Genomic DNA, 23,840 nt, shown 5'->3' on the forward strand with positions numbered 1-23,840 from the left:
CCCAGGGGCACCTGAAGAGGGAGTGTCCCTATGTAGATGGAAGAAGAGAGCCTTACCAAGAGGCAAGGGCCCAGGGAGCCCCACATAATAAGCGACTGGTCAGAGGAGGACCTGCTTTTGGTATGTGGAATAGGGTCATATAAAGAGACCTGTCCCCTACAGAGAAAAGGACAGTTAGGAAAAGGGCAAGGGCATGAGGGGAAAAAAAAGGAAAGAAGAAACAGAAGCCCATGATAAATCTGTACATGTGGTGAAAACCGAGGGTCAGGCAAGACTGGGGGGAGGAGAGCTAATCCCCAGAATGGCCAGGGCGAGATGCTAGACTAGCGGTGAATGGTGTGCCCCATCACGAGCATAACCACCTTTGCTCATATTACATTTGTGAAATCCCCACCCTAAAAGTAAGAGAATCAAAAGTCTAAATTGAATCTACACTATCTTGATATTCTCATTAAACTTTGACAAATGTTCCATCCAGAATATCAAATGTGAAGAAATAAAATAATTTAATTTGCTCTTCATAAAGTAATGTTCTTACTGAACTCTTTGCTCTAATCTGTCAGGTGATACAATTGGCAGGGTCACTTTAGTATGTTTCCATAGCTTTACATGCATTTTGGTTTGTAAAACTTTTTTTTTTTAATGCTGTGCATTTTGATGGAGTACTATAAATGTGGCCCTAGCATATCCAGTACAACCAGAAGTGATAAACAATGTTGGTATAAAGATATTCTATAATTTAATGAATTGTTTTGATAACATCTTGTAGCAATCAGCGCGAAAGAATTTCCCATGAAATTTTCCACAAATTATCTTGAGGCAAGTATGTAGTAATTGGGTGTTTGGAAAAAAATGTAATGTATCAACAGCTCAAGACAAGTACAGTCTGTATTACTCAGGACGTTGTAACATGTAAATACTTAAAGTGCATCTTTGTAATGTAATACATAAATTCCTCGCCTAAGCATCATCGGCATAAAAATGTCTATTGACATGAGTGGAAATGTTTTGGTGATAGAAAACTTTTCTTGTTCTTTTGGACTTGTTAAAATGAAATATAGCAGTGAAAATACAATGGGTAACTGATATCTGAATTGGATAATTCAAGAAAAATAGCCAGTCCTGAAAATAGTCATATACTACTGAGCATACCATTTACTTCTGTGAGTGGACCCATTACTTCAGTGGAACTACTTGTGGTAGCAACCATTTTGCAGGATTCTGGGCCTAACTTTGTATACCATTATTTTCATTATGAAAAATATCAATAAAGGGTACAGTTTTGAATTATTTGAGCATCTAAAACTGCCTGGGACTTCAAGATCAGGCTCAAAAACCTTGAGGCTACCACAGACTATTGGGTTGCCACCCAACATTTACTGACAGTTGTTTTTAAAAATCAAAGACCCACCCCCACCCTTTTAAAGCTAACAAGATATTAAATATTGTAAATGAACTTTCTGTTGCTTTTAACCAAAAAAGTGGATGTTAAAAAATAAATTGGCATCTTGTCCATAAGCATGTTAGAATTGGTGATGACTGTCTGCCAGTTTTACAGGAATATAAAATTTCAAAGATTATAACAAGTGTGTTCAGTTTTTAATAAATAAATAACACCCAACAAATAAAAATCATAATTACAAAAATAGTCTCATTAAAAATGACAAAAGCTGGTGATACCTTGACTGATCTGACTGAAATGTCTCCAGCTATGAGAGGCTCTCAAATGAAAAGCAGCACATAAATGTGTCCATAACCATAAGGTATCATCAGCTTGTCAAGATTCTTTTCTCCCACTAGAATAGCACTACAGCTGAATGGAACACAGCTGCTTTCAAAGCACAATAAAAATAATGATTTTTAGCATTTCCTCCCCCTCAACACACACTATATAAAATACAGCAATTGTCCACAAAGGTGATACTGTCATTATAGGTGGTAAACTTCTCATACTTTAGTACAGCTGTCATGTAAGCTTTTTGCTTTACTACTTGATAATTAGTGAAGATATGTTCTGACTCTCTATTTAAAAAGTTAATTGAGTTTACCAGGAAAACAATTATGGATTTGGTTTAACAATGTTTCAACTGCAAAACAAGCATTGCAACTAGATATTAATCAAGTCACCCCAATATAAAAATGATTTGCCACCATCAGACTTTTCTTTTATGGATGGAAAGGGTACAAAAATAAGTTATGTGCTTACTCTCCAAGGGCAGGTATAGGCCAGTATATTTTCAAATCATCCTTTGAAGGCCTATTCTCAAAATGATCTGGGTGGAAATCCTGTCAGAAAAGGTTTGCCTATTTTCCAGGCTGAAAGTAAAGTGCTGGGAATTCTCTTGTGTAAGGACTTGCTTAAGTGAGACAGAATAACTCGTCATTCTCTTTTCTTTATTTATTCTGTAATTTATTTCCACAGGAAAACTCAATTTAGATGCAACATCTGTTGTTCAGTGATATAGCTCTTGCATTTACCCACTTCCACAGAGTTGCAAAAACAACAATGGCTAACTATTAATAGAGAGCTCAAATCTCATTGCAAGTAGTGTATACCCCAGAATGGAACCTAGAACCAAAATCCCAGATTCTACTATGAGACCACAAATACTTCCATCATGCAGAGCTTGTATTGTACTTCTAGGGGTGACAAAGCTCTGTCCTTGCCACAGTGGGTCCCGCGTTTCCTGGCAGATTTCGCTAGCCTCAGAGGCTCACTGTGACCCTGTACATAACCCTTCTCTCTCTAGAGACAAGGGTCAGTCTACTGAGCCATTTTCATCATAAGCCAGCGAGGGAGGTGAGGAGAAGTTATCTTTCCTTGCACAGTCTCTGTTGTCTCTCAGTCTCAGTGATTAATCAGGGGGCAGAGTCTGGGCCCACCCTCTACTCCAGGCTTCAGACCAGAGACCCTAATAGTATCAGCTATGGTAGCTGACCTTTTAGAAACATGACATGTACACTTCCTTGGGCTATTTCCCCCACAGCAGCCCTCACGTCCTCAAGCTCCACTTCACCCTTACCTCAGGACCTTTTTCCTTGTGCTTGATATGGTGTGTACTACTCAGCCTCTCTAACAGCACAACATCCTCCCACAGCTCCTAACATGCCCTCCCACCTGACTGACTGAGAGGCTTTTAACTAGTTTCAGCCAGCCCCAATAGGGACACCTGAAGCCAATCAACCTAGCCTTCTCCCTGCTTTCTGGAAAGTTCTTAATTGGTCCCAGGTGTCTTAATTGACCTGGATCAGCTGCCATTTCACTGATCCTGGTACGAGAGATTTGTTTAGCCTGGAGCGAATGTCTCTCTCTCCCAGGATTCTCCCATAACCTTCTAGCTTGGAGGGAGGTGGGAAGCTGCTACTCCTGCTGCTGCTAGGCCCTAAGCTCTCCCTGCTGCTCCAGCTGCTCCCCTGGCTAGGCCAGACACCCCCTGTTCTCTGTTACTTGGCTGCTGGACCCCCCACTCTTGGGTGCTGCTACTGCTGCAACTGCAGCCCTGGGGGGGGGCTGCTAGCCCACTCCCCAGAGAGGAGAAATGGGGACCCCAGCCACTGCTGTTGTGGACACCACCACCATCACCTGAGAGGGGTCCATTCTGCCTGCCTGGACCACCACCTGGAGTTCCTGGAGCTGCTGCTGCTGCAGAGGCCGCTGCCTGGAGCTGCTGAAGCCCGAGGAGGCGAAGAAGAGAATTATCTGCCAGTGGGGCAGCACCTAGAGACTTTGCAGACCACCGTGGAGGGGGCCCTAAGACTGAGTAATTTTCAAACTGTGCTCTTGTGGTGGGGGTTTTGACTGTGTTTGTAGGGACACAGGGGGTGTGGCGTGGAGCTGCCCCCCGATCCATCTGTGTGTCCCCCCCAACCCCCACCACTATTACCACCACCGCTGCCCCCTCCACCACCCCCACTGGCTGTATACCATCTGCCTCAGCTCCTGCCTCTGGACTCAGCTGCTTGCTTGGTTCGCCGCGCCCTATTTCCACCCTTTGGGCCAGAAGCAGCAGCCAGCTAAAAAAAAGACTTGTGCAAGTGCACATGGGCACATGTGCCCCACCAGGACTGCCTACCCCCCAGCTTTGCCCTTTACTACCTGCCCCATTTGCCACCTGCTTTGTCTCCTCTTTTGCTCCAACCCCCCTTACAAGTTTCAGTTTGTTTGCCTGCCCCGCCCATTTCCTTCTGCAGCCTTTGTTTGTTTACCCCACCCCAGCCTCTGAAGCTAGCCCCTTGGTTTCCCTGCCCTAACTCCAGACCACTTAGCCCCTCGCTCCGTGTGCCCATGCCCGCTTCCCATGCGCTTGTGCAATTCCACATTTCAGTTACAACCCTCTTCACTGCACTCAACGTTGTTATATCCCCCCCCTCCCCTAGTGCACCAAGAGGAGCCGCAATTCCACCTTGTGTTGGTGACTGACCCCAACCCCTGATTGCCCCCTGTCCAGCCCACCCCTTTTGGCGCCCTCCTCCCCTGCCTGCAGCCTAGCGGGGAGGAGTGGTCAACCTGCTTCCCCTCTCCTCTCCTTCTTTTGGTGTCCCCCCTTTCCTCCTTGCTCGTGATGGCGGGGGATGAGACGGGTGGGACACCTCCAGCAGCCCAAGCTCCCCCGCCTACCCCTCCGTCACCCCCCCAAGCTTCTACCTCCGCTGCCGAGCCATCTGCCATCGCCTCCGCTGAGGCACCAGCAGCGACGGGCATTGGGGTGACCTCCACTGCTGCCACGTCTCTCCCCCCCTCAGATTCAGGGGGAGCCCCCCCAGCCGGCGGGAAGGGCCAGGAAGAAGAAGGGGAAAGGCCCCGCTAAGACCAGGCCCTCCATGGTAGAGGCTGCCCCCAATGCCCTGGCCCCATCTCCAGCTGGGGCGCCCCTCCCCGCTGTTCCCTCCACCAGCTCTGCAGGTGTCCCTCCCCTGGCCCCCAGAGCATACGCCCAGGTGGTGGCAGCCCCCCCGCCTGCCGCTACATCATTTCTCCAGCCCACCGCCTCCGCTACCATCTATAGCGGCCGGGGCCCATTTCCCACCATGACCAGGAAGCACGGCGTCCGTTGCTTCCTGTTGCCCGCCTCATCCCACGTGGAGACCTATGTGCGGGCATTGGCGAGGGTGGTGGGGCCCACGGCCATTGTGGCGGCCTCCAAAATGTATGGCAAGGTCGTCTTCTTCCTAGCATCGGAGGCAGCCGCCCAGGAGGCGGTGGAGAAGGGCCTGGCAGTTGGGGGCGTGTTCGTCCCCTTAGAGCCGCTAGAGGACCTGGGTGTCCGCCTGGTCCTGACCTCCGTCCCTCCCTTTCTCCCCAATGCCGCCCTGTTACCCGTTCTTTCTACCTTGAGGAAGCCCATCTCTGTCATCAGCCCTCTCCCGTTGGGCTGCAAAGACCCCGCCCTCCGTCACGTCCTCTCGTTCCGCCGGCAAGTGCAGCTTCAACTGCCGCCGGCGGCGCGTGACGGAGAGGCACTGGAGGGGTCCTTCCTAGTCCCCTACCAGGGGGCCCATTACCGGGTGCATTACTCCACGGGGGAGGCCCGGTGCTACCTCTGCCGGGCGATGGGGCACGTCCGGAGGGACTGCCCCCTGGCCTCGGGAAGGAGGGGCATCCAGGACCCCCGAGCCCCGGCAGGGCACCGGCTCCGTCATCGCCGACACCCCTGGCTGCCCAGCGCCCGAAACCGCCCCTCCTCCTTCCCAGTCCACCATTGCTCCCGCTTGGGCCCAAGGGGCATCTCCCCAACTATGCCCAGAGGAGTGGGAGAACCCCGCCCCCGCTGTTTGCAATCTGGCGGGGCCTGTGGAGGAGGGTGCGGCAGGGACACCGCCAAGCATGGGAGAGGGCCCGCCCCAAGGGGAATCTTCCCTCCCTTGTGCTGCCCCACCGTTACCCCCTCGAGTCCCTGAGCCATCGCCTCTGCCCCCTGACACAACCCCTGTTAGCCAGCCCCTGGATGATGCCATGGAGGGCTGGGCCCTAGTCCAGGGGAAGCGGGGCAAGCGGAAGGCTCGAGCTCCGCTCCTCCCATCTGACGCGGAGGCCCCCTGGAAGACCAGGAAGGGGGGCACCGATGCCGAGCCTTCCGCTCTACCCACCGGTGTGTTCCATCCACCGGTGCCGGCTGGGGAAGACGTGGCAGCACTGGAAGGCAGTATCTCCCCTCCACGGGAGTCCCTCCCCTCCAAGACCCCCGAGGCACCATCTGAAACCCCAGTGTGCCCCGAAGCAACCGTCACGTCAGGTGCCGGCGGGGAGAATCCCGGGGTAGCGGAAAACAATTTCCCGTCTATATATGAGGAGATTGAGGCCCTGGGTCTGACCTCGGTCACCCAGGGGGCGGACGATCCTATGCCAGCGGGCCTCGATCTGGGTGACTTCACTCCAGCCCCCCTTTCCCCATGTTCCCTCCCCCTAACCGTTGCTTCTGCTCCCACCTCCGAGGAGCCCCTGGACTCCTCCATCAACCCGGCTGCAGAGGGCACACCGCTGAGAGCCGCCGAGCCAGTTGAGGCGAAGGCCAGTGCCACCCAGCTGGAACCTGAGCGACCAGGGGCATCCCTCGCTGGTGAGGAGCATTCGACCTCCTTCCCGGGAGAGGACCCTACAGAAGAAAGTCCGCCTCCTGATGCCGTGGCTGCCAAATCCACCAGAGAGCTTGCGCCCGGCATCAGTGAGAGCCCTCTCCCCACCCAGACTCTCACCTCTACCCCTGCCCCTGCCCTTATCCCGCGCACCTCCCGAGATATTATTGCCACCCCTGGGACTGTCTCCTTCCCCTTTCCAACAGATGACTCCCAGGGAGTGGCCTTTGTGTTTACCCGTCCCGACCCACCAGGGGCTGCTATCTTCCCTCCGCCGCCCCGTATCGCCCCAGCATTCAGGTCAACCCATCAGGAACCCCGTCAGAGGTCCGCACCCTGTCTGCCCGTCTCGGTGGACCACGGGACTGTACTAAGGGCCCCGTTGGGAAGTAACCAGACCATAACCCCAGCCCCCCATGCGCTGCGAGAGGAGTTGCGGGAGTTCCTAGAAGACGTCCGTGGCTCCCGCAACAAAGTCCAGCTTGCCCTCCAGCGATGGGGGAACTTGAATCAAATCCTCCGGGCCGCAAGAGCCCTCATGGGGGAGGGTAAAAGGACCAGGAGACAGGGCGCCGCGGCCTACCAGCGTGTCCGCCACTTCCGTGACTCCTTACTCACCTACGGGGTGGGTCACGGACTGCTGCACGGCCCGCCGGGAGCCACGACCATCCCTGCCGGCGAGGATCCCCCCCCGCCCTCCTCATGGCACTCTTTACCATCACAACATTGAACATCCGTGGCTGTAGGATGGGTCTCCGCAGGTCCCAGGTGCTCTCCTTCCTTCGAGAGGGGAGGTACTCTGTGGTTTTCCTGCAGGAGACCCATACGGATCCGACCGCCGAAGACAGCTGGCGGCTGGATTGGGGGGACAGGGTCTACTTTAACCACCTCACAGTTCGTATGGCTGGAGTGGCGACCCTGTTCTCCCCCGACCTACGGCCCGAGGTGCTGGGGGTCACCGAGGTTGTGCCGGGTCGCTGCTGCACCTCCGGGTCCGCATGGAGGGGCTCGTAGTCAACCTCGTCAACATCTATGCCCCAGCAGCGAGTCCGGAGCGGCTGCAATTCTATCAGCAGGCATCCGCCTTCCTCGGCACCTTGGATCCTCAGGAGTGCCTGGTCCTGGGAGGGGACTTTAACATCACCCTTGAGGAGCAGGACCGCTCGGGGACCGAGCAGAGCCCGGCCGCCATCGCCGTCCTCCAGGAGATAGTCGAACTCCACTCCCTGGTGGACGTCTGGCGTGACCACCGCCCGGATGACACTTCCACGTTCACCTTTGTCCAGGTGGAGGCCCATCGGTCGTGCCACTCCCGGTTGGACCGCATTTATTTATCACGCTTTCATCTTTCACGAGCCCACTCCTCCAGCATCCGGCCGGCCCCATTTTCTGACCATCATATAGCCACCGTGACAGCCTCCCTCTGCGCGGAGAGGCCGGGGCCGGCCTATTGGCATTTTAACAACAGCTTGCTGGAGGATGCGGGCTTCGTGGCGTCCTTCCGGGAGTTCTGGCTTGCCTGGCGAGGGCAGTGGCGTGCCTTTCCCTCGATGCGGTGGTGGTGGGACCTAGGGAAGGTGCGCGCCCGGCTCTTCTGCCGTGACTACACCCGGGGCGCCAGCCGACGGAGGGATGCGGCGATAGAGCAGTTGGAATGGGAGGTCTTAGAGCTGGAGAGGCGTCTGGCCGCCAGCCCCGAGGATCCACCCCTCTGCGGAGCGTGCCGGGAGAAGCGGGAGGAGCTCCGGACCCTCGAGGACCATCGGGCCCGGGGTGCCTTTGTTCGATCCCGCATCCGTCTCCTTCGGGAGATGGATCGCGGCTCCCGCTTCTTCTACGCCCTGGAGAAAAAGAGGAGGGCTAAAAAGCATGTCATCTGCCTACTGGCAGATGATGGCACCTGGAGGGGATCATTTAGCAGTGGACGGGCTTTGCCCGTCCACTTCCCGCATCCCAATAAGACTACTTTTCTATAGCCATCTGGCCTTGCCCCGTTACATAGTGTAATAATTTCTTATAGAACACAGTGTTAATGGTGTTTAGACAAGATCTTTACTCTGAGGAATTTACAAAATAAGGGCCTCTTTCTTGCAACCCTTAATCACAGGAATAGACTATTATGCTACTTGCATAAATAAGTACTATTCCTATAAGGAAAGAGTTGAATGATTGAGCCCTCAATTAATCAGACCACTGCTAAGTAGACTGATAGGTAAGGAGAGAGACCATTAAAAGATGGGAAGGCATCATAAAAGTTGTTTAAAGTATGTTTTTTCTCAAGGTGGGCCAGAAATGGGAAGAGGGAATTTGAATTTTATTTTTAAACATAGATTCATAGATATTAAGGTCAGAAGGGACCATTATGATCATCTACGTTGTGCAGGAGGTCAGACTAGGCCACAGAATCTCACCCACCCACTCCTGCAATAAACCTCTCACCTATGTCTGAGCTATTGAAGTCCTCAAATCGTGGTTTAAAGACTTCAAGGAACAGAGAATCCTCTAGCAAGAGCCCCATGCTACAGAAGATGGCGAAAAACCTCCAGGGCCTCTTCCAATCTGCCCTGAAGGAAAATTCTTTCCCGATCCCAAATATGGCGATCAGCTGAACCCTGAGCATATGGGCAAGATTCACCAGCCAGATACCCAGGAAAGAATTCTCTGTAGTAACTCAGATCCCACCCCATCTAACATCCCATCGGGCCTATTTACCATGAATAGTTAAAGATAAATTAATTGCCAAAATCATGTTATTCCATCATACCATCTCCTCCATAAACTTATCGAGTTTTATCTTAAAGCCAGATAGGTCTTTTGCCGCTATTGCTTCCCTTGGAAGGCTATTCCAGGACTTCACTCCTCTGATGGTTAGAAATGGAAAGTAAGACCTGCTTCTGCTCTCACTTGGCTCTTGCATCAGTGTAATTCCTTTCTGCTTCAATGGTGGGTTACTCCTGTTTTACATCCAGTAAATGAGAAGAGAAGCAGGTCTTGAGGAGAGATTTGAAAGAGGGTGTTTGGCAGACAAAAAAGGGGCGTGGTAAGTGGATGAACTGTAGAGTGGCAAGACTTCTGTTGCTTAAGATTACTTCAAGGGAAATACTTGTTTCCAGTGCCAGAGAATTTTTTAAAACACAACAAACTAAATTTGGGAGGATATTAAAAACAGTTATTGTGTCATACTATTGCTGCACACTGGAGGGATACATGGTGATAGAAATCCATACGGAAGGCACTGTCGTAGGCAAGTCTAAGCTTTTCACTGCACCTGATGTTCATGCATTGCAGTACCAAGAACCTTTTTCTGTACTAAACTTCACCCTATGGAACAAATCTGCTCACTTTACCTAAGACCAGGGTCAAATTGTTAGGTGCGACGTGCCCAGTCAATATATTATGACCAGCTTACAACACACTGACATTCCCAGACCCCCACAATTCTGATCCACTTCATTGCACCTGAACCCAGTGCTCTGCTCCTCTTCCTAAGCCCCAGTGGGCCTCTGAAGAGTAGCATATATACCATCAAACCTTTATTTTTTTATTCCTGCATTATTTTGGCATCTGTTTTTAAAACAAAATCAAAGAATATCAGGATTGGAAGGGACCTCAGGAAGTCATCTAGTCCAACCCCCTGCTCAAAGCAGGACCAATCCCCAACTAAATCATCCCAGCCAGGGCTTTGGCAAGCCTGACCTTAAAAACTTCTAAGGAAGGAGATTCCACCACCTCCCTAGGTAACGCATTCCAGTGCTTCACCACCCTTCTAGTGAAAAAGTTTTTCCTAATATCCAACCTAAACCTCCCCCACTGCAACTTGAGACCATTACTCCTCATTCTGTCATCTGCTATCACTGAGAACAGTTTAGATTAATTCTCTTTGGAAACCCCTTTCAGGTAGTCGAGCACAGCTATCAGATCCCCCCCTCATTCTTCTCTTCTGCAGACTAAACTTTCCCAGTTCCCCTCCCTCTCCTCATAAGTCATGTGCTCCAGCCCCCTAATCATTTTTGTTGCCCTCCGCTGGATGCTTTCCAAATTTTTCCACATCCTTCTTGTAGCATGGCGCCCAAAACTGGACACAGTACTCCAGATGAGGCCTCACTAGTGTCAAATAGAGGGGAATGATCACGTCCTTCGATCTGCTGGCAATGCCCTTACTTATACAGCCCAAAATGCCATTAGCCTTCTTAGCAACAAGGGCACACTGTTGACTTGTATCCAGCTTCTCATCCACTGTAACCCCTAGGTCCTTTTCTGCAGAACTGCTGCCTGGCCATTCGGTCCCTAGTCTGTAGCAGTGCATGGGATTCTTCCGTCCTAAATGCAGGACTCAGCACTTGTCCTTGTTGAACCTCATCAGATTTCTTTTGGCCCAATCCTCTAATTTGTCTAGGTCCCACTGAATCCTATCACTACCCTCCAGCGTATCTATCACTTCTCCCAGTTTAGTGTCATCTGAAAACTTGCTGAGGGTGCAGTCCACGCCACGCCTCCAGATCATTAATGAAGATATTGAACAAAACCTGCCCCAGGACCGACCCTTGGGGCACTCCACTTGATACCAGCTGCCAACTAGACATGGAGCCGTTGATCACTACCCGTTGAGCCTGACGTCTAGCCAGCTTTCTATCCACCTTATAGTCCGTTCATCCAGCCCACACTTCTTTAATTTGCTGGCAAGAATACTGTGGGAGACCATATTAAAAGCTTTGTTAAAGTCAAGGAATAACACAGAGCCAGTTATCTGATCACAGAAGGCAATTAGATTAGTAAGCCGTGACTTGCTCTTGGTGAATCCATGCTGACTGTTCCTGATTACTTTCCTCTCCTCTAAATGCTTCAGAATTGATTCTTTGAGGACCTGCTTCATGATTTTTCCAGGGACTGAGGTGAGGCTGACTGGACTGGAGTTCCCCGGATCCTCCTCCTCCCCTTTTTTAAAGATGGGCACTACATTAGTCTTTTCCCAGTCATCCGGGAACTCTGCCGAACACTGTGAATTTTCAAAGATAATGGCCAATGGCTTTGCAATCACATCCGCCAACTCCTTTAGCACTCTTGGATGCAGTGCATCCGGCCCCATGGACTTGTGCTCGTCCAGCTTTTCTAAATAGTCCTGAACCATTTTTCTCCACAGAGGGCTGGTCACCTCCTCCCCATGCTGTGCTGCCCAATGCAGTAGTCTGGCAGCTAACCTTTTTCGTGAAGACAGAGGCAAAAAAAGCATTGAGTACATTATCTTTTTCCACATCCTCTGTCACTAGGTTGCCTTCCGCATTCAGTAAAGGGCCCGCACTTTCCTTGACTTTTTTCTTGTTGCTAACATACCTTCTTGTCACTCTTAACATCTCTTGCTAGCTGCAACTCCAAGTGTTATTTGGCCTTCCTGATTTCACTCCTGCATGCCTGAGCAATATTTTTGTACTCCTCCCTGGTCGTTTGTCAATCTTCCAGTTCTTCTTTTAAGCTTCTTTTCTGTGTTTAAGATCAGCAAGGATTTCTCTGTTAAGTCAAGATGGTTGCCTGCCATATTTACTATTCTTTCTACACAACAGGATGGTTTGTTCCTGTAACCTCAATGAGGATTCTTTAAAATACAGCCAGCTCTCCTGGACTCCTTTTGCCCTCATGTTATTCTCCCAGGGGATCCTGCCCATCAGTTCCCTGAGGGAATCAAAGTCTGCTTTTCTGAAGTCCAGGGTCCGTATTTTGCTGCTCTCTTTTCTTTCTTGTGTCAGGATCCTGACCTCGACCATCTCATGGTCACTGCCTCCCAGGTTCACATCCACTTTTGCTTCCCCTCCTAATTCTTCCCTGTTTGTGAGCAGCAGGTCAAGAAGACTCTGCCCCTAATTGGTTCCTCCAGCTCCAATATTTACCTTTCCCTCTAAAGCTTTTCATCTTTTCCTTTTATGTTCCATTCCTTCCTTCCATTATAAATGGTATCTCTTTTCATTCATCTGTGTTCACTGAATCAATCTGCCTCTACTCCCTCCCTTTCATATCTTGTATTATTCTCTTCCTCCTTGCTACATATACCTTTGCCCATCCTCCTTCTTCCTATGTCTAGGCTCCCTCTCCCCACACCTATTTCTCCGTCGCTCTGTCTCATGTACAATGTTTCTCTTTCCCCTAACCCTCACCTGTCGCTTCCACCCACTGAGTCACTCTGATTCCAGGCCTGAGTCAGAGGTGGCATTCACAGGAAAATCTTTACATGCATTTCTTGCCCTAGCACTGATGGTTCTTCACATCTTCACACTCTAGTCCTAAGGGGGCACTGCCAGAATGATCTTCACTTCAACTAGGCATTGGGAAACTTGAATGAATAGGACCTCTGATCTGGGCACGGCTTGCTGACCCTACTGTGAGACTAGCAGGAAGTAGTATTGCTAGCCTTGTGCATTCCAAAACCAAATAATAAAGACATGTCACTTCCTGACCTCAAAATGACTATAAATAATAAAAAAAAAAAAAATAGATTTTGGTCATCTGGTTTTCTTGAGTCTCTAGTTTACAGTTGAGTCACATTCAAGATTTTCTTCACAACCTTGGGTCCTAGAAACTTATTTTACAAAAAAAGTCTGAAATGCTCCTTTAATCACATTACTCCAGGAGTTGGGGCTTTTGGGCGGGGGGGAACCACCAAATATTTGAAATCTTACAAGAAAATTGCAGGAGTTGGCAACACAGAAAATCAGTAAGTGGAATAAGGCTCAAACCCTGGACACTATTAAAGAGACTAGGTCAAATGCTCCTTTACCCAGAGCCCGCATCGGGGCCTGCTCAACTGAGCAGTCTCACTGACATCAACAACTTTTAAAATCCCAAAAGCAAATTTCTAAAATCACCAGCAAAATCATCTTAAAAATGGATACTTTTATTTCATATTGGACAAGAGTGAGTTATCTGTAGAATTGAAATACTTGGTAGCCCAAATAACGAACTTGGGGAGAAATTTTGCAGATTGCTAAGGCTGACCCAAGCCTCCACACGTAGCAAAGCCGGTACAATTCCACAACATGGAAACAAAGAGGGGCTAGCTCTCAGAGAAGGTGAAGAAGTGTGACAGATATTATAGATACCCTTGAGACTACTGTTTCAACTTTATAAGTGTGTATATATCTGTATGGTCTAGGGTTTATATTTAGCTACGGGGGGGGGGGGGTTATGGCAGTCTCTTGCAGGAGCTAAGAGCATGGGAGGGGGAGGGGAACAACTAATGCTACCTGGCTAGGGATCTGTAAGTCTGGAGGTCTTCCTTTGAAGGAAATTGAATATACTATTTTAACCCTGTTCAGGAGACCCTTGAATGGAACACTGTATAAGGTGACCTCCCTGATACAGGAAGGGAAATCATTCTCACCCTGGCCAAGAACTGAGACATGAGACTGTGACTAAGAGAGATGGACTCTGTGAAGAGGGCCTGAAAGATTTTGAAATCTGCCAGCGTGGCTCTGTGTAAGATGTGACTGCCTGATAAGCGACAACCTGCATGTAAGCTGTTTATTGTTTTCAGGATAGGTTTACTCTGTAATGCTTTTGTTCTGAATGTGAAAGTGAGAACAAGGGTTCGCATGGCACATATGAAACCAGCGTGGCAATATATTTATGTGCTAGATGTGCTAAAGATTCATATGTCCCTTCACGCTTCGACCTGCATTCCAGCAGCCATGCATCCATGCTGATGATGGGTTCTGCTTGATAATGATCCAAAGTAGTGCTGACTGAGGCATGTTCATTTTCCATCATCTGAGTCAAATGTCACCAGCAGAAGGTCGATTTTCTTTTTTGGTGGTTCAGGTTCTGTAGTTTCTGCATCAGAGTGTTGCTCTAATAATTCTGAAAGCATGCTCCATACCTCATTCCTCTCAGGTTTTGGAAGGCACTGCAGATTCTAAAACCTTGGGTCAAGTGCAGTAGTTATCTTTAGAAATCTCATATTGGTACCCGCTTTGCGTTTTGTTAAATCTGCAGTAAAAGTATTCTTAAAACAAACATCGTATGCTAGGTCATCATCCGAGACTGCTATAACATGAAACATATGACAGAATGTGGGTAAAACATAGAGCAGGAAACATACAATTCTCCCCAAGGAATTCAATCATGAATTTAATTAACACTTTTTTTTTTAAGCAAGCATCATCAACATGGAAGCATGTCCTCTGGAATGCTGGCCAAATCATGAAGGGGCATATGAATGTGTAGCATATCTGGCACATAAATACCTTGTAATGCCGGGTAGAAAAGTGGAATGAAACCTTCTGTTCTCACTTTCAGGTGACATTGTAAACAAGAAGCATCCAGCATTATCTCCCGCAAACATAAACAAACTTGTTTGTCTGAGTGATTGGCTGAACAAGAAGTAGGACTGAGTGGACTTGTAGGCTCTAAAGTTTTACATTTTTGTTTTTGAGGGCAGTTATGTAACAAAAACCCTACATTTGTAAGTTGCACTTTCATGATAGAGATTGCACTACAGTACTTGTATTAGGTGAATTAAAAAATACTGTATCATTTTCAGTGCAAATATTTGTAATAAAAATGAGTACTGTACACTTTATTCCATTGTAATTGAAAAAGATCCAAAAATATTTAATACATTTCTATTTTGTTTAATAGTGCAGTTAATCACAATTTTGAGTTAATTGCATGAGTTAACTGATTAACAGCCCTAAAAAACCAAAAATCTCTTTGCTACTGCAGAAAATGGCATTGATAATTCAATAGATGGCATACTTCAATCAGAGTTACTGAATTAATGTTCCAGCACAATGCTAGGGCACGCTTTGCTGGAGGTGCTTTCCTTTAGTGACCCTCTCAGGATTAAGCAAAGATCCCACAAGCCTATCTACACGTGCTAGTGAAGTACACTCTGGGTAATTACATTCTACCTATCTCCTGTTAGATATGATGTCTTTTCACTTCCTATACTTGAGTAGCATTATTGTATATTATTAAACAGTTGCAGTGTTGTATTCCAGAGGCAACTGTATTTCATGGATTGGTGTGTATGTACATGAGAGACAGACAGAACGAACCCTGGGTTCTTTTAAAGATTCTCTATAACTATAGAACCATGATTAGTTTTTGTGGGACTGGTTTGTATTTTAAAACTATTACACTTGGCTATCCTGTTGCCCTTACTTGTGCGGATGTTCCATACCAAAACAAATCAGATTTATAATGGCCTAGGCAGAATATCTGCTGGGGGGAGGGGAAATCTGTGCAATGTGCATTTCTGAAGTGAAATCTAAAGGGACAATTTTATCAGGACAGTAATCTCAGGCAGATGAAAACAGTTTATGAAGGATAGTCACAGCACCCAGAATTAGTCTCCAATAGCTATAAGAATTCTGCTTTAGTAACATGCTCAAGTGGATCAGAATCCAAAGGAGAAAATTGCACAAGTCATGAATCAGAATAAGGCAGTGCCTCCAACAAATTGCCACTTCCTCTTAAACAATTTCTCCTTTTTCTACTTCATATCCCCAGGATCTTCCAAATCTGAATCTCTTATTTGTGTTCCTAAAGCACCTGAGCCTGTTTATTTTCTTTGTCTTCTTACAGAACCCTGCTACACCTTAGAAGGTTTTGAGTGCTTCTCCCACTGAAACTTGCAGCCTTGACACAGCAGTGCTGCTTCAGGCTCAGCTAGATAGGCAGCAGATAGAAAATAAACAGGTTCAGAAGCACAGGGGACATAGTGATGTACCATAGCTAGCAATGAAAATAAGAGGGGGAGCATAACAAGGTCCATTGAATTCTTGTTTGCACTGCCTCATGCCTTTCTGGTCAAAGGGTATTTTTTCAAGTTTGAGCAAGAACAGTTCAACTTTCTGTATTTCCCCCTACTCCCCCAGGAAGAACACAGGCCCACATTCAGCCGTGGTGAACTGTTTTTTAATTGAGTTTGGATTATAATATGTGACCAGTCCAAAGCATGTGACTAAAAAGAATGAACTCATGAGAAAGGATTGTTTGTGTTAAGCTTGTAGTGCCCTTGATATATTAGTATGATCTTATTTAAGGTTTGAGCTGAGCTAACACATATAAAGAAAACAGTTGATTGGGTACCAGGTACGGTAAATTGGGTTCAACTTGTTAAAAAGAAATGCTAACTTCAGTAGTTAGGGAAAAATATAGCAAAGTGAAATAAGAAAAACCTTCATGAGACAGCAGGGTTCTAAACTGCCTCATCTTGCCATTTCTGGGTATTGGACCTTAGCTAAAGCATCATTTGTCTAGTACAGAGTATACTCTAAGACTGGGTTTTTGTCAGAGCTTTCCTTTACCCCTCTGGAGTTGTGCCATGATGGGAAGGTATCTCCTAGGCTGATCCAGTTGTATTTTGGCCTATACTTGTAACTGTATTGCTAGGATATAGATTAAACCTGTATATGCTTATATTTGTATTTTTGGGTATAATCAACACCAAGTGGCCTTTGGATTAGAAGAATGCTTTTGTGAAGACTGAATCATGGAAAAAGTTAATAAAATTACTAGGGAAGTTATTTTCAGCACCCCAAGCAAAAATAAAATTGGTCTAGGGCCTAAAGGCTGGGAGGGAGAGATGAAAATGAGCAGGCAAATATCCCTCAGACATACCTTTGAGTGTTCCTATGAATACTGGTTATGCTTTGTTTGAATTAAAGGCTTTGGAAAAAAATCAGACTTCATGTATTGCCAATTATACCAATTCTCTTAAGCATCTTTATCTTTGCTCTGTTTGTAAATTGGCACTGTGCATGCCTCACTTAATTACACTCATCTCCTTAGTGCTCTGAATTACTCCAAACTGGCCAGGCCCTACTTCCAAAGATCCCTGTCAAACACCAGGCCTGATAGAAGAGATCATGTTGCTTTCCCTGTATTAATGTTATGTTGTTTCAGTCCACTGAAGAGCCCATGATCTTATTAGTAAGAGTAGGGGTCTACTCTGGTGACTGAATATCAAATTTCCCTTACCTCTGCAGTACCACATCTTGATTCCCTTACCTCTGCAGTACCACAGCTGATTGGCTGCCGCCATCCACTCAGATGAGCACAGTTCCATGGTGATATCTTTCTATAATACATGAAGTGCTTTTGGGTGAAAGGTGCTGTATAATTATAAAATATTTTAATGGTACATTCCAATTAGATGGGAACCAGTATAGCAGTACAATTGCTGAGGCATCACCTTGGAAACTGACTTAGTTAATGATGATGAAAAGTAATAACTGATGCTTTATTGGGGCAGTATTAGTGTTCACTTTACCTAATACTATGCTGTTTAATGGTGATGAATCTAGGGCTAAATAGATGTCAGATCCTAACTCTGATTTCTCACTATAGATGTTGCCAAATGAAGATTAAAGTGATGGAGGCTAAGAAGGTATTTTCCTTATCGACAACTGTTTTCTCCTGGTTTTGGGTTTATTTTTCTGTACCTTCCTCTGGTTCTGTCAGAGATGAGATACTGGTCTGATCCACAATAGCAAATCCTTGTCCAGTGTCCATGCCACAATCTTACACAAATCAGCTACATTCTCTACTAGATTCAAGTTCTTAGATTAAAATATGCACATTCAGGTATTTAAAGGCAACACACACACACACTACAGCACCTTCAATACTCAAAGTACTCAATTATACCTTTATTATCAGAGAGATGTTAGAATTATTCTCTGCAAATTGAATTTACTTTGAGTGTGTAATACTAAATACTAAGTGAACCCAATCTGAATCATGTGCTAAAATATCCAGTAGTGCTTAACTTTAATCAGTAATGAGTACAGTTGTGGAACAACCAAATTAATGTTTCCTTGATATGTTGTCATTGGCCTCAAATAAATATGTACCACCACCAAGGAAATAGCTGTTCAATTTTCTCCATGAGACATTAGGTTTTTAACGTGTCAATACCTGAATAACTCTAATGATTTAAGTAGATATCATTAACTATCTATCTTACTAAAAAGAAAAGGAGTACTTGTGGCACCTTAGAGACTAACAAATTTATTTGAGCATAAGCTTTCGTGAGCTACTGTTTCCACACAGTAGCTTAGCTCTTAAACAATTAAAAGATATGTTTCCAGTGGTATCAGAGTATCCTTATTAAAATTTGCTTTAAGCACACAATCTAACACAAAGCTTGAATGACTTTGAAACTAACATTGAAGAAATATTATTAATTCACCATTGTTGGATAGATTATGTGGTAAAATAGCCTGGAATCAAGAATGAGAGAAATGGAAAATTTTCAAATGCTGTAAGCTCTAAATAAAACACAAGACCACTTTCAGGAGGGGAAAACAGTATACAAGTCTGTATTTGATATGTGGCTCATAATTATGGGAAGCTGGTAGAAGGTGCCAGGATACCTGTCAATTATCAGCAGGCAGAAAATGCAGAAAACATACATAATTCATCAACATACTGCCCTTTGTTAAACTGACTGATTTAGCTCCATTAAAAAAACTGCTTATTCAAAAGAAGAAAGTTACATTTTCAAACTAAGCTATTTGAATTTGTTCAGTTATTCAATTGATTCAGAAGTATATGTTTCTGTTGTTAAATGTTAGTAACAATGATTACAGCCATACAGAATTATATGCATGCACACGCATTTGTTGTGTTCTGAGGCAGAAAGACAGTGCTATCAATAATGGAAAAGTTAATCCTTCCAATCTTGCACTCTGGAATGATTTCTTTTATGGTAGTTTTTAACGAATTGTAGAGGAATTTAAGTGATTTTAATAAGCAATAAAATGTTCATTTTATTTACTGTTTCATATCTTGCCCATAGCATTTTTAAATTTCATTTTTAAAGTATCAATAATATAAATACACTACACATTTTAAGATTCTGAAAGATTCTAAAGCCTATAGCAGCTTTCAATGTATTCATCACTTCAACTTGATTTCTGCTGGTACTATCTTGAATTGTCACAGTTTGGGGACAGATGAATCTTAACTAGATTCTTGCTTTTCTGTAAAAAGGTAGCAGTGGGGTCTGATCAGAGTATAGAAAGTTTTTAAACTTTGCCTAAGAATGCACTCACCTAGTATACTGTGCTCAGCAATACTTATCCTATCTTTTTAAAAAGCATAGCATAGTAGAAATAGAAATTAGGAGTTTGAATAGACTCTTGTATGAAGAGAAATTGAAAATACTGAGACTACTTAGAAAGGAGACTAAGAAGACAACATGATAGCAGTACACAGAGAATGAGAAACTCTCTTATTTAATGTTTCATAATAAAAAAATAAGGGGATATTCAATTAAACTAAGAGGCAACACTTAAAACCCATGAAAGGAAATACATGCTGCATTTTAAAAAAAAGGCTGTGGAACTCACTCCTACAAATGTCACAAAAGCAAAAAGCTTAGTAGGATTTTATGAAAGCTGTTTCTATGCCTCTAATCATTTTTGTTCCCCTTCTCTTTACCTTTTCCAATTCTAAGATTGTTTTGGGATGGAGCAACCAGAGCAGCATGCAGTATTCAAGGTATATTTATATACTGGCATTCTATGTTCTGTCTTATCTATCCCTTTCCTAATTCTGTTTGCTTTTTTGACTGACACTGCACATTAAGCAGATTTTTCAGAGAATTATCCACAATGACTCTAAGATCCCTTTCTTGAGTGGCAACACCTAATGTAGATCGCCATCATTTTGTACGTATAGTTGGATGATGTCTACTAAAGTGCATTACTTTGCATTTATCAATGTTGAATTTCATCTGCCATTTTGTTGCCCGGTCACCCAATTTGATGAGAGCCCTTTATAACTCTTTAGTCAGCTTTGGACTAACTAACTTCAGTAATTTTGTATCATCTGCAAACTTTGCTGCATCACTGTTTGCCCCCTTTTCCTAGATCATTGCTCTTCAACAGATTCATAATTGGTTCCAGGACAGATCCTTGGGGGCCGGGGGGCCCGACCCTGCTATTTACCACTTTCCCCTTACCTCTCTCCATTTTAAAAACTGACCACTTATTCCTACCCTTTGTTTCCTATCTTTTAACCAGTTTCTGATCCATGGGGACCTTTCCTCTGTCCCATAACAGCTTACTTTGCTTAAGAGCCTTTGATGAGGGACTTTGTCACAGGGTTTCAGAAAGTCCAAGTACACTCTATCCACTGGATCACTGTTGTCCACATACTTGTTGACAACCTCAAAGAATTCTAATAGACTGGTAAGGCAGGATTTCCCTTTACGAAAGCCATGTTGACTCTTCCCCAACAAATCATGTTCAACTGTGTGTCTGTTCTTTAGTACAGTTTCAACCAATTTGCCTGATACTGAAGTTAGGCTTACCAGCCTCTAATTGCCAAAATAACCTCTGAAGTCTTTTTAAAAAATTGGCATTACATTGGCTATTCTCCAGTCACCTAGTACAGAGGCTGATTTTAAGCAATAGGTTACATACCACAGTTAAAAGAAAAGGAGTACTTGTGGCACCTTAGAGACTAACAAATTTATTTGAGCATAAGCTTTCGTGAGCTACAGCTCACTTCATCGGATGCATCCGATGAAGTGAGCTGTAGCTCACGAAAGCTTATGCTCAAATAAATTTGTTAGTCTCTAAGGTGCCACAAGTACTCCTTTTCTTTTTGTGAATACAGACTACCACGGCTGCTACTCTGATACCACAGTTAATAGTTCTGAAAGAACTCAAATATGAAATTGCAGAACTCTTGAGTGAATAACCATATAGGCCTGGTGACTTATTTCTATCAGTTTGTTCCAAAACCTTTTGCTAGTTGCTCTTCATTCTTTTGGGGCCTGCCTAATTATACTTTCACCCTTGATGTGCCAGAGTTTATGCTCCTTTCTGATTTCCTCAGTAGAATTGGACTTCAAAGTTTTAAAGAATGCCTTTTGCCTCTGCCTTTTACTCATGGCGGCTTTTTTTTATCCTCTTACTTTTAGTTTAATTTGAGGAGAAAGAAGCAGTATTCTTAAAATATTTTTAAAAATATTGGCCACATAATGTTAAGGAAAGGGGGTGGCAGCAGAGGAATCCCTGGTCAAAGATAACATGAAGCTGCCTGGCATAGAGGAAGGCTCAGTGTGGGCAACAGCTAAGCAGAAAAGGACTGACTCCTTCATAACCAGCCAAATCAAATATTCCCTGCATACTAGTGCTTCTTCTCACATCTCACTGGGAAAAGGGGGAGAGAGACACTTAGCTCCAGGTATAGCGAAAGTCTTGACATGGCAGAAGGGCGGACAGGCATGCCTGGGCCCATGAGCCTTGGTTCTGTTTTCTACACTGACTGATTAGTTGGTGCTGGATGAGAAGAGTAGTGAGTATGGTCAGAAACTTATGCCTCTATGTGGAGGCCTCTGAGTAGTGGTTCTGGTGCTTGTCTGAACCAGCCTTGAATTTATTTATTTATTTTCACAAAAGGAGTTGTAGAACACTTATTGTTGGGAACTAGTTTAAAGGGAGTGCACAATTGTGTCTGAAATTTAAAATAAGTTGGGAAACCATTTAATGCTCTTCTAGTACATGTAGTTCCTACAGGCAAATTGCATAACACTATTCAACCAAATTACCATTCTTAAATTAGTTCCAGCTTTGTAGAGTTGCACCAAGGACTGTATCTGAAGATTCATTTCCCACAGCACATGATGACTGGCACCTTGGCATTACACAGCATTCTGGCACTCGATCTACTTCAGTGAGTGTGTCAGCAAATAATTTACTATAAAACATTTTCCAAAATATTGCCACAGATGACCTGAATTGTATGGACACCAGCCACCAATCTGTCTTTAGCACCTGACTTTCCACCTTACAAGTAAAGAATGTTCATCTGGGCTTAAAGATGAACATAGATATCACAAAAAAAAAAAAATTCGTATTGGCAATGCTGATCTCACTCAGATGCTTCCCAACTTCTTACATTTCATACATAGTTTCACGTTCCTTCCCATAAGTTCCGAACACTACAGTGTTAAACAATTCATTTTGCACAGATCATTTAGGACTGGTTCAGACTCCAGAGCCATCAGGGAGAAGGTACTGCCCTGTTGCCAGTGTGATTCTGGCCCCAAGCAGCAAAGAGGCTGGAAAACCCACTGTAATGAATCTCAGGTTTCAGAGTAGCAGCCGTGTTAGTCTGTATTCGCAAAAAGAAAAGGAGTACTTGTGGCACCTTAGAGACTAACAAATTTATTAGAGCATAAGCTTTCGTGAGCTACAGCTCACTTCATCGGATGCATCCGATGAAGTGAGCTGTAGCTCACGAAAGCTTATGCTCTAATAAATTTGTTAGTCTCTAAGGTGCCACAAGTACTCCTTTTCTTTTTGTAATGAATCTGTGGATCTAGGCACAGGAAGGAAATTTTCAGGTAACTACAAAAGGCTTTTTCCCCTAGGTTTCAATACACAGATGGAGGGAATTGGGATGCTGCACACAGTTGTAAAAATATTACTATTAGTTATCTTAGCGCCTTTGATACTGAAGGATTGCAAAACACTTTACAAACAAATCCCAATTCTATGAAGTGCTGAGTGTCCTCTGCTCCTACTGACCTATCAAGAGAAGAACACTGGGCACCTCAAAGGATCAGGGCCAAAAGCCATGTTTCTCTCCCACATGAAAAGGTGCAGAAAGGCAACTCTTTCCTTAAGCGACATGCAAATTAGAGAACTGCTCATCTGATACACGATTCCCTCTTCTGGATGAGGCAGCAAGCCTATATCCAGCATGGGCCCAGTACATTGGCATTTGTCATTAACCCAGAGGGATTCCTGGTGAGAAACAAGCAGGACCTATGCAGAGATGGTGGTAACATCCTATGTAACTACCTTTCTTTGTGCACCTTCACAGAAGGGTTTTCTGCCATTTTGCTTTCCTGGGAGAGAAGGATAGGGCACTATCTGTGTAAACTAATTACTTTAACTACACTTGAGGTGCAATGGCACAATGGTTTAGCATCCACAGATAGGAGATAAGCAATGCAGTGTAGTAGTGATAGTCATCTCTAGTCCTGACTCATAGGAAGAAGTAATTCTACCAACAGTCTGGTGTGCTGCCCTGAAATGTTGATTGAAGGCAACAAGAAACAGTCACTGTATTCAGCATCTGTTCATGAGGCACAACTTGAAATCTAGTCAACTTCTAAAAGTTTTCAGTAGTTCTACACTTGCCCAGGTTTCCCTAACAACTTGTGTAGTGTATTTTATACTAACATGTTTCTCTCTTTGTTGCATGCACAACCCACATAGAAGGGGAAAACTAACTTCAGGGGAAATAGTGAA

The sequence above is a fragment of the Dermochelys coriacea genome, chromosome 5, assembly GCF_009764565.3.
Source record: "Dermochelys coriacea isolate rDerCor1 chromosome 5, rDerCor1.pri.v4, whole genome shotgun sequence".
Taxonomy (NCBI): Eukaryota; Metazoa; Chordata; order Testudines; family Dermochelyidae; genus Dermochelys; species Dermochelys coriacea.